The sequence below is a fragment of the Mytilus galloprovincialis genome, chromosome 3 (genome assembly GCF_965363235.1).
Source record: "Mytilus galloprovincialis chromosome 3, xbMytGall1.hap1.1, whole genome shotgun sequence".
In the NCBI taxonomy this organism is placed as follows: domain Eukaryota; kingdom Metazoa; phylum Mollusca; class Bivalvia; order Mytilida; family Mytilidae; genus Mytilus; species Mytilus galloprovincialis.
Genome location: NC_134840.1, coordinates 109058348 through 109070392, shown reverse-complemented (window position 1 = coordinate 109070392; position 12045 = coordinate 109058348). Strand labels below are relative to the sequence as shown.

At 31.1% G+C, this 12045-nt stretch overlaps 4 non-coding genes across 4 annotated transcripts; 2 read left to right on the top strand and 2 right to left on the bottom strand.

Annotated features, from left to right (window-relative positions):
- Positions 1 to 4716: 4716 nt before the first annotated feature.
- On the bottom strand, positions 4717 to 4826 carry Trnai-uau (transfer RNA isoleucine (anticodon UAU)). The gene is made up of 2 exons: positions 4789 to 4826; positions 4717 to 4752 (listed from the first exon to the last, which is right to left on the bottom strand). It is a non-coding gene; the product is annotated as a tRNA-Ile (tRNA).
- A 388-nt stretch (positions 4827 to 5214) lies between these two features.
- Trnay-gua (transfer RNA tyrosine (anticodon GUA)) lies at positions 5215 to 5304 on the top strand. The gene is given in 2 exon segments: positions 5215 to 5251; positions 5269 to 5304. It is a non-coding gene; the product is annotated as a tRNA-Tyr (tRNA).
- Positions 5305 to 11061: 5757 nt separating this feature from the next.
- Positions 11062 to 11171, bottom strand: Trnai-uau (transfer RNA isoleucine (anticodon UAU)). Its single transcript has 2 exons — positions 11134 to 11171; positions 11062 to 11097 (listed from the first exon to the last, which is right to left on the bottom strand). It is a non-coding gene; the product is annotated as a tRNA-Ile (tRNA).
- A 391-nt stretch (positions 11172 to 11562) lies between these two features.
- Positions 11563 to 11652, top strand: Trnay-gua (transfer RNA tyrosine (anticodon GUA)). Its single transcript is given in 2 exon segments — positions 11563 to 11599; positions 11617 to 11652. It is a non-coding gene; the product is annotated as a tRNA-Tyr (tRNA).
- The last annotated feature ends 393 nt before the right edge of the window (positions 11653 to 12045 follow it).

The following is a 12045-nucleotide window of genomic DNA, read 5'->3' as shown; positions in this document are numbered from 1 at the left end:
ATTATCGACATTGTAAATGTATATTATCCAAATGTCGTCAATGAGAGAGATCTGTTTCTGAAAAAAGTAAATGATAATATACCAAAGTCGGATGATTTGATATTGCTTGGTGACTTCAATCAATCACTATCCCCATTGGATAGGGTTGGAAAACATTTTGAAGATAAAGCTTTTAAATCGCTTAATAATTTATTAGATAGCTTTAACATTTATGATGTGTGGCGCTCTCGATTCCCAACCTCGCGGGTATTTTCTTGGAGACGTGTGATCGAGAACAAATTAGTCCAGAGTCGGATCGATTATATTTTCATTTCTAAAATGTTTACGTCGTTCGTTAAAAATGTGTATTATAAACACACAGCTTTTACGGATCATTCGTTTGTTGTATTAAATATCGACTTTTCTTTAATCGAACGCGGGCCGGGTGTGTGGATTTTCAATAATATGCTCCTGGACGACGAAGTGTATGTTGAAAAAATAAACAATTTAATTATAAACGAAAAGAACTGCCGACTTTATAATGAAGCCCCATTAATTTGGATAGATAATTTAAAATATAGAATAAAAAGAGAAACTCAAGTGTATGCTAGATAAAAAATGTAGAGAAAAGGCTGAATATTTTAAAATACAAAACAAGTTTGATAAAATTTCAAATCTAGCAGCAAATAATTTAGAGTATAATGCGAATGAATATGAAGAAATAAAATCTAAAATAAAAGATTTTGAGGATAAAATATGTAAAGGCGCAATTCTTAGATCAAAAGCTTACTTGGCTGTTAAAGGCGATAAAAACTCAAAATATTTCATGCAGTTGGAAAAATTTAGACAAGAAAATAATGCTATTAAAGAATTAGAAAATGATCAAGGCAAATTGCTGACAAAATCTACTGATGTCTTAGATGAAATACAAGATTATTATAAAAATCTGTACTCATGTACGAATATTGATAAATCTAAAATGAAAGAAATTAGCAATTTTCTAACAAATAAAGTTTCTGAAGATGATGTAAATTTTTGTGATTCAGATATAACATTAGAAGAAATCTTTAAATCTTTACATGAAATGAATAAAAACAAAAGTCCTGGTTCTGACGGTTTAACAGTCTCGTTTTATTGTAATTTTTTTCATTTATTTGGTGAAATTTTTCATAAAATTTTTCAAGTCATAGATCAAGAAAAAGTAATGCCTCGTTCAATGAGATTAGGTATGATAACATTGATTTATAAAAAGAAAGGCAAAAGAAATAAAATTTCAAATTATAGACCCATATCGCTATTAAATGTAGATTATAAAGTCTTGGCACGAATAATGGCTAATAGATTAAAACATGTACTGCCTAAAATAATTTCTCCCAGTCAAACATGTTGCATTTTGGGTAGAGACATTGCTGACACAACTGCAAGTCTGAGAGACATAATTGAATTAATAAAAAATGATAATTTAGAAGGATATTTAATTAAAATAGACCAAGAAAAGGCCTTTGACAGAGTGGACCATAAATATATATTTCATATTTTAGAAAAATTTGGATTTGGCCCTCAATTTGTTCATTGGATAAAACTGTTTTATAAAGGAATTAGGAGTACAATAAAATGTAATGGATTTTTGACAAATTATGTGCCAATTTTTAATAGTTTAAGACAGGGGTGTCCAATTTCTGCTCTTTGCTACGTTATAGCAGCTGAACCTCTAGTACAGGCAATTTTGAAAAATAAAAACATAAAAGGAATAGAAATTCCAAATTCAGATAAAAATTCTACCGTGTTTGCGCACGCAGATGACTTTACTTTTACAGTTAAAGATAAACAGTCCATAGATGAAACCTTTAAAGTGTTAAATACTTATAGTGAAGCTTCAGGTGCTAAAATAAACAAACAAAAATCAGAAATAATGTGTTTAGGTTCAGGTTCAATATTAAATCAGGAATTAACAGATTATGGAATAAAACAAGCTGATGAAGTGACACAAATATTGGGAATTTACATGGGGAAAAATTCTGAAATTTGTGATTATCTAAATTGGGATTCAAAAATAAAAAAGGCAAAAACAATTTTATACTTTTGGTCTAAAAGAGAATTAACGCTGCACGGGCGTGCAACAGTTCTGACATCATTAATTATGTCTAGATTTTATTACACTTTAACAGTTTGTCCAATTCCGGACAAGTACAAAAATGAAATAAAAGCAATAATATTAAAATTTCTTTGGCAAAATAATTCTCATTTAGTAAAATACAAAACAGTAGTTGCGGCTAAAATTGAAGGAGGGTTGAATGTCCCCGACATTCATTTAAGAATGCAAGCTTTTAGATTAGAATTTTTCAGTAAATTTCTAGATTCTAATTGTCATGCACTTTGGAAGAGTACAATGAGATATTTTATAAACAAAATAGAAAATATGAAAATCGCCGAAAATATTGCGTATGCTTGCTTTAATTTAAATCAGATAAAAATCTTACCAAAATTTTACCAAGAAATGATCCAGGCATATTATGCAATTAAATCCAAAGTTGATTTCAACATACACGTCCAGCATATCTATGAAAATCCGTTATTTTGTAATCCGGTTATTAATTTGAAAGGCAAAGCACTGTTGTACAGAGAATTCATAAATTCCGGTATTGTTAAAATCAAAGATATTTGCTACGAATTTATTCCAGGTTTTCTTTCAAAAGATTCAATCATTGAAATAGTACAAGAAAAATACCCAGAATTACGAAGTTGGGTGATCATAAATGCATACGGAAGAATTTTAAATGCAATACCGCAATTGTGGAAAAACGAATTAACAGCAATAAATCCAGTTAATGTTGACAGATTTCCATGTTTAACGGTCGGAACAAATATGACCGAATTCCCGAAGGCTACTACAAAAATTTTCTATAAACTCCTCCTACAAGGGTTTTCCGAGCCGCCCACATCAGAAATGTTTTGGTTGAAACACTTCCCTTCAATGTGTTTTCGTGCATTATACCGGGTTGTCAATCAATGTCATATCCCGCCTGAGTGTATTAGTCTAAATTATAGGGTGGCAACAAACACTATATTTACCCTTGATAAATTACAACGTATTAACAAGGTAGATAGTAACACGTGTTTGTCATGCAAATCAAGCCCTGAGGATATGTTTCACCTTTGGAGTGGTTGTATGTCTCAGATCGATTTCAAACGGTATTTAATTGACATAATACACAATGTACTTTTAAAAGACACACAACATCCAATCATGGATTATGATCAGCTGATCTTACATGGATATTTGGTTAATACAAAAGCAGTTAACACATATTTTGTCAATTTTCTATTAAGTGTTGCAAGATTGTCAATATATAAAGCAAGACAATTAAAAATTTACGAAGAAAAAGATATAGGTACAAAAAGATTATTTATCTTTACAATACACAAATATGTTGAATATGAACACACATATTACAAAATGACCAACAAATTACATCTTTTTATTAAATATTTTGTGGAAAAGAATCCACTGCTGCTGTACACACATGAATCAGGTAGTTACAAACTTTTAATTTAAAACGTCCATCAGTAGACGTGAAGGTAGAAAGACATTAAGAGTTATTCCTCTTGTATCAATATGTTTTATTAAGTGCCTGTGATAGACGATATTTTATATTTTAAAATTGATAAATATTTTGAGCTCTCATAGACAATCAATGAACATTATTTCGAGCTCTGTATAGAAAGTAAACATACAATCTAGATGGAATTCTGTTAAGATTTACTAACACATAAATTGGTACATTAACAAAAATTGTTTTAAATACTAGTGAATTCGGAGACTTGCCAATTCACATTTTATTGTACATATTGTGAATAAAAATTTTATTGAAAAAAAAAAGAGCGGGAGACTGTAGTGTAATAGAATCTAGGAATCTCTAGGTCGGTGGTTCGACTCCGCCTCACGGGATATATTTTTGTCACCTTCACTTTTTAGCCCAGGATTTGTTCTTTTCTTCAATGTGAGATTATATTCTCGGAAACTATTTGACTGAGTTTTTCTTTCTTGTTTGAATAATAATAATAAAGTAACAAACACGTAAAATCCACTATGAATGATACATTACAGGCGTAACATTGCAAAAATAACTTGTTAATATAATAGCTTAAGGCAAATAGAGTATGTGCACCAAGTCAATTCTTAGATATACAGTCTTGCAAAGAAATAGCACATATATTGGGAACAATCATCAGAATTTTATACATTCAAGTAGATAGACTGTAACGATACTAGAAAGGTATTATCGTCTCAGAAATTGGACCTGTCAAATCAATACGAGTCAGGGAAGAAGCTGAGGTTTTTTGCTAATGCCTAGTGATCAGTCTTCGTTAATCGGAAGAAAACTCACATATTTCAAATCATGCCAAGACAGTTACTGTCTTTCGAATGGACCTTTCAATTATTTTGTTTTTCTATTTTTGAGTACCTATACACTGTCGACCATGCTGCTGGTTAGATAAAAAGAACGGAAAACCGTCAATGTAAATTTACATCGAAACGATATGACTGTTAATTGATATGCAATCAAAACGACACATGTACTCTGAAAGGCATACTCAAACTCACAAATAAAATCCGGGTATCTTCATATTTTTTGTCGATACACATTTCCTTGTCAAAGAGATTTTGATCGTAACAAGTTGACATGCGTAACAAGAAGGGATCAAATTTAATAAATTGAATGGTAAAAAACTAATTGCTCCGGGTGAGGATCGAACTCACAACCTCCGCATTCCTCATACTGTGCTATGCACAGTGAAGGTACTGTCTATAAGTACGGCGCGCTAACCGATTGTGCCACCGGAGCAATGTTACAAAGTGACATAAAACTTAAGCTTTTATACATCAGTTGATTTCTGGGTTAACGTCTGCATTAAAAATGATGTCGAAGAATCTTTTCATTTCATTTACTATGTTATTTTTTACATTTACTTTATTGATTGGATCGATATATAGTTTGGACGCTTCTGTTATGTTATGTAAAATAAAATCCGAATAATTATTTTAAATATAGAGAAAGCTGACTTTTCCGTTCATCGTGATTGAGATTTTGTCATGTCCTAATTGTGAATATTGAATAAGGTTCATGAAAACATTTATTTAAAACAGGCCACATTTTTAACATCATATGACCAACTTCCGCAGAACTTGATTCTTTACAATAAATACACAAATTTACTGGCAATAGACATCAGCCCGTGATAGCTCAGTTGGTAGAGCGGGAGACTGTAGTGTAATAGAATCTAGGAATCTCTAGGTCGGTGGTTCGACTCCGCCTCACGGGATATATTTTTGTCACCTTCACTTTTTAGCCCAGGATTTGTTCTTTTCTTCAATGTGAGATTATATTCTCGGAAACTATTTGACTGAGTTTTTCTTTCTTGTTTGAATAATAATAATAAAGTAACAAACACGTAAAATCCACTATGAATGATACATTACAGGCGTAACATTGCAAAAATAACTTGTTAATATAATAGCTTAAGGCAAATAGAGTGTGTGCACCAAGTCAATTCTTAGATATACAGTCTTGCAAAGAAATAGCACATATATTGGGAACAATCATCCGAATTTTATACATTCAAGTAGATAGAGCGGTTGACCTATGAAAGAGTAAACAGGTGTTTATATCGAGAGAGTCAATCTAATTCAAAAACTGTGTTTTTCCAAGTCATCGTATATGTGAATTTGTATATTTTGTGTCAGAATGTGATAATATACCTTAATATCGTTTGATTTTTTCAACTTTTTTGTTGAAAAAGACTTTGTTTTGTCACCCGGGATGGGTGACAAAACGAACCCTTTGGATGACAATTATTCAAAGGAACAAACTGTTCGTGTGAATGTTGGCAGTACTAAAGTGATTACCCCAGAATTAGTGATAGATGAAATTGAAAAGAAATGTGGTGTAGGATCGGTGCTAGCGTGTGTTCCCAAGAATGATAACAATTATGAAGTAGTAATGCGGGAAAGGAGAAATGTAGGAGAAATATCAGGAGACGGTTTATTTATACAAGGTAAATCCATTAGTGTAAATGAACTAGTATCAGTATTTAGAATTGTGTCAATTTTCAATATGAGCATGTACGTAACAGATGAAGAAATAATTGATAGATTTGATAGAATGGGTGTTGAAATAGTAACTGACATTAGGAAAAGAAAAATGAGCAGTAGATCGAATGTATATGATGGTACTAGGGTTTTTAAAGTAAAATTACCACCTACACTTGCCTCAATACCGTATTCTATAAAATTTACAGTTAGCGGGAAGGAAACAGCATAGTATAGGGTTATTCATAATGACCAGGTCAAAGTTTGTTCGGGTTGTTATAGTGCTGAACATTTATACAAAGATTGTCCAGAATTTAAATGTTTTAAATGTGGTCAACAAGGACATATTAGTAAAAACTGTTTAGAGAATAAGTGTAAGAGTTGCCTAAGGCCATACAGTGATTGCGATTGTTTAACGAGAAAGCGTTATTTCGGAGAAGGATTTGGTCATATACCCGAAGGAAAAAGAAAAACACCTTGGGGCAGAGTTTCGGACCACAAAAGAAAATATCAAGAGATTATCACCAGTAGTGAAGAAAACAATACAGAATTAAAAGAAAGTGAAAATGACTTGATTAGTGGGAATACGTTAGATGTTGGTCCCTCAGTCATAAGTTCGGAACAGGGAACCAGTGATGATGTGAAAAAGTCAAAGGTGGTAAAAGTTGTTGCCGATGTACACACAAGTGATATCATGTGTGATGATATAGAAGCTAATGGTGAGGATTGGAATGGAGATGACGTTAACAGAAATGGTAATGGTAATGGAGATGGAGCAATTGGTGATGGTATTGGTAATGGAGATGAAGATGATGATGATGAATATACAGACGCTGATGACGCCATGGCAGATGATGTAACAGAGACCGTTGATAACGCGTCCGAAAATGGTGAAAAGACAAAGATCGCGACTGACAATAGTGAACAGACAAAGATCGCGACCGACAATGGTGTAAAGACAAAGATCGCGACCGAGATGACGAATAAAGACAGTGAGCAGATTTCAGAAGGACATATTGTAACTGTTAATAGCAATATTAGTAAATGTAATGTATTGTTAAGTACAAATGAAATTATGAATGAAAATGTTTCATGTGAAACAAATGTTAATGATGAGAAAATTAGTAACATCCCCTCTCTGGAACAAAAATGCAGCCAGGGAGGAGATGATGGTGTATTTGGTGAATTAGATGAAATAAGTATGGACACTGACCCATTGACTGATGAAGAAAGTGAGTGGGCTAGTGTAGAAGACAAATGCAAAAATATATTTAAAAAAAATGCAAGACGAAAGTCATTGAAAGTTAAGGTTAATGTAAGAGCTGCTATGTTGGCACATCAAAAAAAAAATAGAAACAAATAAAAATGGATTGTAAATATTATATAATATTCAATATATTTTTTTATAGTAATGGCTATGTTTAATGTTATAAGTCTTAATTGTAACGGACTTTGTGATAGCAATAAGAGGAATTGTATTTTTTCATTGTGTAATGAAAGATTTTATGATATTATATGTTTACAAGAAACATTTTGGAATGATTTGTTTGTAGAAAGAATTAAAAGAGATAAAACTATTTGGGATGGAGATATTTTTTATAGTAATAGTGGTAATAACCGTCAAGGTGTTGCTATTCTTGTTAGTAAGAAATTAAAAAACATTTTTTTAGAAGTGGAAAATGATAATGGAAGATTTATTCATATAAAAGGGACAATTAATGATAAATTAATTGACATTTATAATATATATGCACCAAATAATGTAAATGAAAGATATGAGTTTTTCTTAAAGTGTAAACAAAAAATTAGTAAAGGAAAATATGTATTAGTTGCTGGAGATTTTAATACTACATTATCAAGTTTGGATAAGAGTGGTAAAACCATGCATTGTAATGATAAGGCTGTAAAATCCTTATATAATTTTATGCAAGAAAAAGAATTATATGATATTTGGAGAAATAGAAATGTTAATACAAAAGTTTTTTCTAGAAAACAGGTTGTACAAGGGTTTTTAACCCAAAGCAGAATAGACTATTTTCTAGTGTCATTAGATTTAAAATCATGTATTAAGAATATTCATTATAAGGATACTAGTTTTAGTGATCATAGTATCGTCAACATGAAGATAGATTTTTGTAATGTAGAAAGAGGTCCAGGTGTGTGGGTTTTTAATAATTCATTTTTACAAGATGAGTTATTTATTGATAAAATGAAGAGATTATTTGCAAATGAAATTGGGTCAGAATTTTATGTGTCAAATCCCTTAATTTGGTGGGATAATTTAAAATTTACAATTAAAAGATTAAGCCAAATTTATGGCAAAGAAAAGCAAAAAGATTTAAACAGGGAATATTATAAATTGCAGAATAAAATTCAAGAATTATCAGTAAAATCTGCAAATGGTATTCAGATAAACAGTGAACAATTTTTAGAATTGCAAACGCAATTAGAAGATATTGAAACATACAAATGTCAAGGTGCAATTTTAAGATCAAAGTCACAGTGGGCTTTAGAAAGTGATAGAAATACTGCATATTTTTTGAAATTAGAAAAGTATCGACAGAATAAGAATGTGATAAGTGAAATAAAAGATTGTGATGGGAAAATTGTTACAGAAACAAATGATTTACTTGATGTTATACATGATTATTATAAACATTTGTTTTCTTGTGTTAGTATTGATATGCATTCAGTTGATGAATTATTGAATAATGTTAATGTAAAAATTGATGATGAAGATGTAGAAATGTGTGATGATGAAATTAGTATTGAGGAAATTGAAAAATCCTTTAAAGGTATGAAAAAAGGGAAAACACCTGGACCAGATGGTATTACTGCAGAATTTTATTTGTATTTTTTCAATGAATTAAAGCATGTATTACTATATATTTATCAAAGTATTGAGGAAAATGAAGAATTATCTAGATCTATGAGATATGGGAATATAAATATAATTTTTAAAAACAAAGGTGATCAATCAGATTTGAAAAACTTTAGGCCAATTAGCTTGTTGAATGTTGACTACAAAATACTTGCCAGAGTAATGGCAAATAGATTTAAGTATGTACTACCAAAAGTTATTTCACCAAATCAAAGCTGTTGTATTCTAGGAAAAGATATATCTGATACAGTTGTTAGTGTTAGGGATTTTATGGATTTAGTAGAAATGGATGATATAGAATGTTATTTATTAAAATTAGATCAAGAAAAAGCATTTGACAGAGCTGGACACGAGTATCTTTTTGCAGTTTTGGATAAATTTGGATTTGGTAATAAATTCAAAAAATGGATAAAAATATTTTACACCAACATTTTTAGTTCAGTTAAATGTAATGGATTTTTGACTCCATACTTTAGATTGAAAAACTCTGTCAAACAGGGGTGTCCCATTTCGGCTCTGTTATATGTTTTGTTAGCAGAACCATTGAGTATTGCTATTAAGAAAAATTGTGAGATAAGAGGTGTTGTAATACCAAATACAAATGTTGAAGAAAAGGTTTTTGTACATGCTGACGATACAACTTTGACCTTAGTGGACAAAAATTCAGTTAGTGAAACATTTCGGGTACTAGAATTGTACGAAAAAGCATCGGGTGCAAAATTGAATAAAGAAAAATCAGAAGTTTTAGCACTTGGAAAAGGGAAAATTTGTTCAAATGATTTAAAAATTTGGAAAATAAAAGAATGTGATGAAGTCTTACAGTTATTAGGAATATGGGTGGGAAAAAATAAAACATTATGTGAAAAATTGAATTGGGAAGGTAAAGTACAATCAATTACAAAACTCCTGAATTTTTGGAAAATGAGGCATTTAACTCTTCATGGAAGAGTAAGTGTTATTAGTGCCTTACTTATGAGTAAACTGTGGTATACATTAATGGTTGTGAATATACCTGAAAAGTATTGCATACTTATAAAAAAGAAATGTTTAGAATTTTTATGGAATAATAAACCTCCTCTTGTAGCATATGAGGTTATTATCAATAAAGTAGTTGACGGAGGATTGAATTTTCCTGATATTATGCAGAAAATGTATGCTTTTAGATTAAAATATTTGAGTAGACTGTTGGATGAAAACTACTGTGCTATATGGAAACAAACTTGTCTTTATTTCTTTTCTAAGTTTGAAAATATGAATCTTGGAATTGAAATTTTATTCTGTGATCTCCGAAATAGAAAAATAGATGCATTACCAGAATTTTATCAAAGTCTGATTTTGTCATGGCAAAGTATTTGTGAAAATGTAGATATTAAAGTTAATTCAGAAAATGTTTTTGATATTCCGCTTTTTCTAAATCCAAATATTACAAATGGTAATAAAATGTTATATCTTAAGACATTTATTGAAGCAGGTGTATGTAAAATAAAAGACATCGCATATGATTGTTAATATAATAGCTTAAAGCAAATAGAGTGTGTGCATCAAGTCAATTCTTAGATATACAGTCTTGCAACGAAATAGCACATATGGTGAGAACAATCATCAGAATTTTATACATTCAAGTAGATAGACTGTACCGATACTAGAAAGGTTATCATCGTCTCAGATATTGAACCTGTCAAATCAATACGAGTCAGGGAAGAAGCTGAGGTCTTTTGCTAATGCCTGGTGATCAGTCTTCGTCAATCAGAAGAAAACTTACATATTTCAAATAATGCCAAGACATTACTGTCTTTGGAATGGACCTTTCAATTATTTTTTTTTTCTATATTTGAGTACCTATACACTGTTGACCATGCTGCTGGTTAGATAAAAAGAGTGGAAAACCGTCAATGTAAATTTACATCGAAACGATATGACTGTTAATTGATATGCAATCAAAACGACACGTGTACTCTGAAAGGCATACTCAAACTCACAAATAAAATCCGGGTATCTTCATATTTTTTGTCGATACACATTTCCTTGTCAAAGAGATTTTGATCGTAACAAGTTGACATGCGTAACAAGAAGGGATCAAACTTAATAAATTGAATGGTAAAAAACTAATTGCTCCGGGTGAGGATCGAACTCACAACCTCCGCATTCCTCATACTGTGCTATGCACAGTGAAGGTACTGTCTATAAGTACGGCGCGCTAACCGATTGTGCCACCGGAGCAATGTTACAAAGTGACATAAAACTTAAGCTTTTATACATCAGTTGATTTCTGGGTTAACGTCTGCATTAAAAATGATGTCGAAGAATCTTTTCATTTCACTTACTATGTTATTTTTTACATTTACTTTATTGATTGGATCAATATATAGTTTTGACGCTTCTGTTTTGTTATGTAAAATGTAATCCGAATAATTATAATATTAAATATAGAGAAAGCTGACTTTTCCGTTCATCGTGATTGAGATTTTGTCATGTCCTAATTATGAATATTGAATAAGGTTCATGAAAACATTTATTTAAAATAGGCCACATTTTTAACATCATATGACCAACTTCCGCAGAACTTGATTCTTTACAATAAATACACAAATTTACTGGCAATAGACATCAGCCCGTGATAGCTCAGTTGGTAGAGCGGGAGACTGTAGTGTGATAGAATCTAGGAATCTCTAGGTCGGTGGTTCGACTCCGCCTCACGGGATATATTTTTGTCACCTTCACTTTTTAGCCCAGGATTTGTTCTTTTCTTCAATGTGAGATTATATTCTCGGAAACTATTTGACTGAGTTTTTCTTTCTTGTTTGAATAATAATAATAAAGTAACAAACACATAAAATCCACTATGAATGATATATTACAGGCGTAACATTGCAAAAATAACTTGTTAATATAATAGCTCAAGGCAAATAGAGTGTGTGCACCAAGTCAATTCTTAGATATACAGTCCTGCAAAGAAATAGCACATATAGTGGGAACAATCATCAGAATTTTATACATTCAAGTAGATAGACTGTAACGATACTAGAAAGGTATTATCGTCTCAGAAATTGGACCTGTCAAATCAATACGAGTCAGGGAAGAAGCTGAGTTTTTT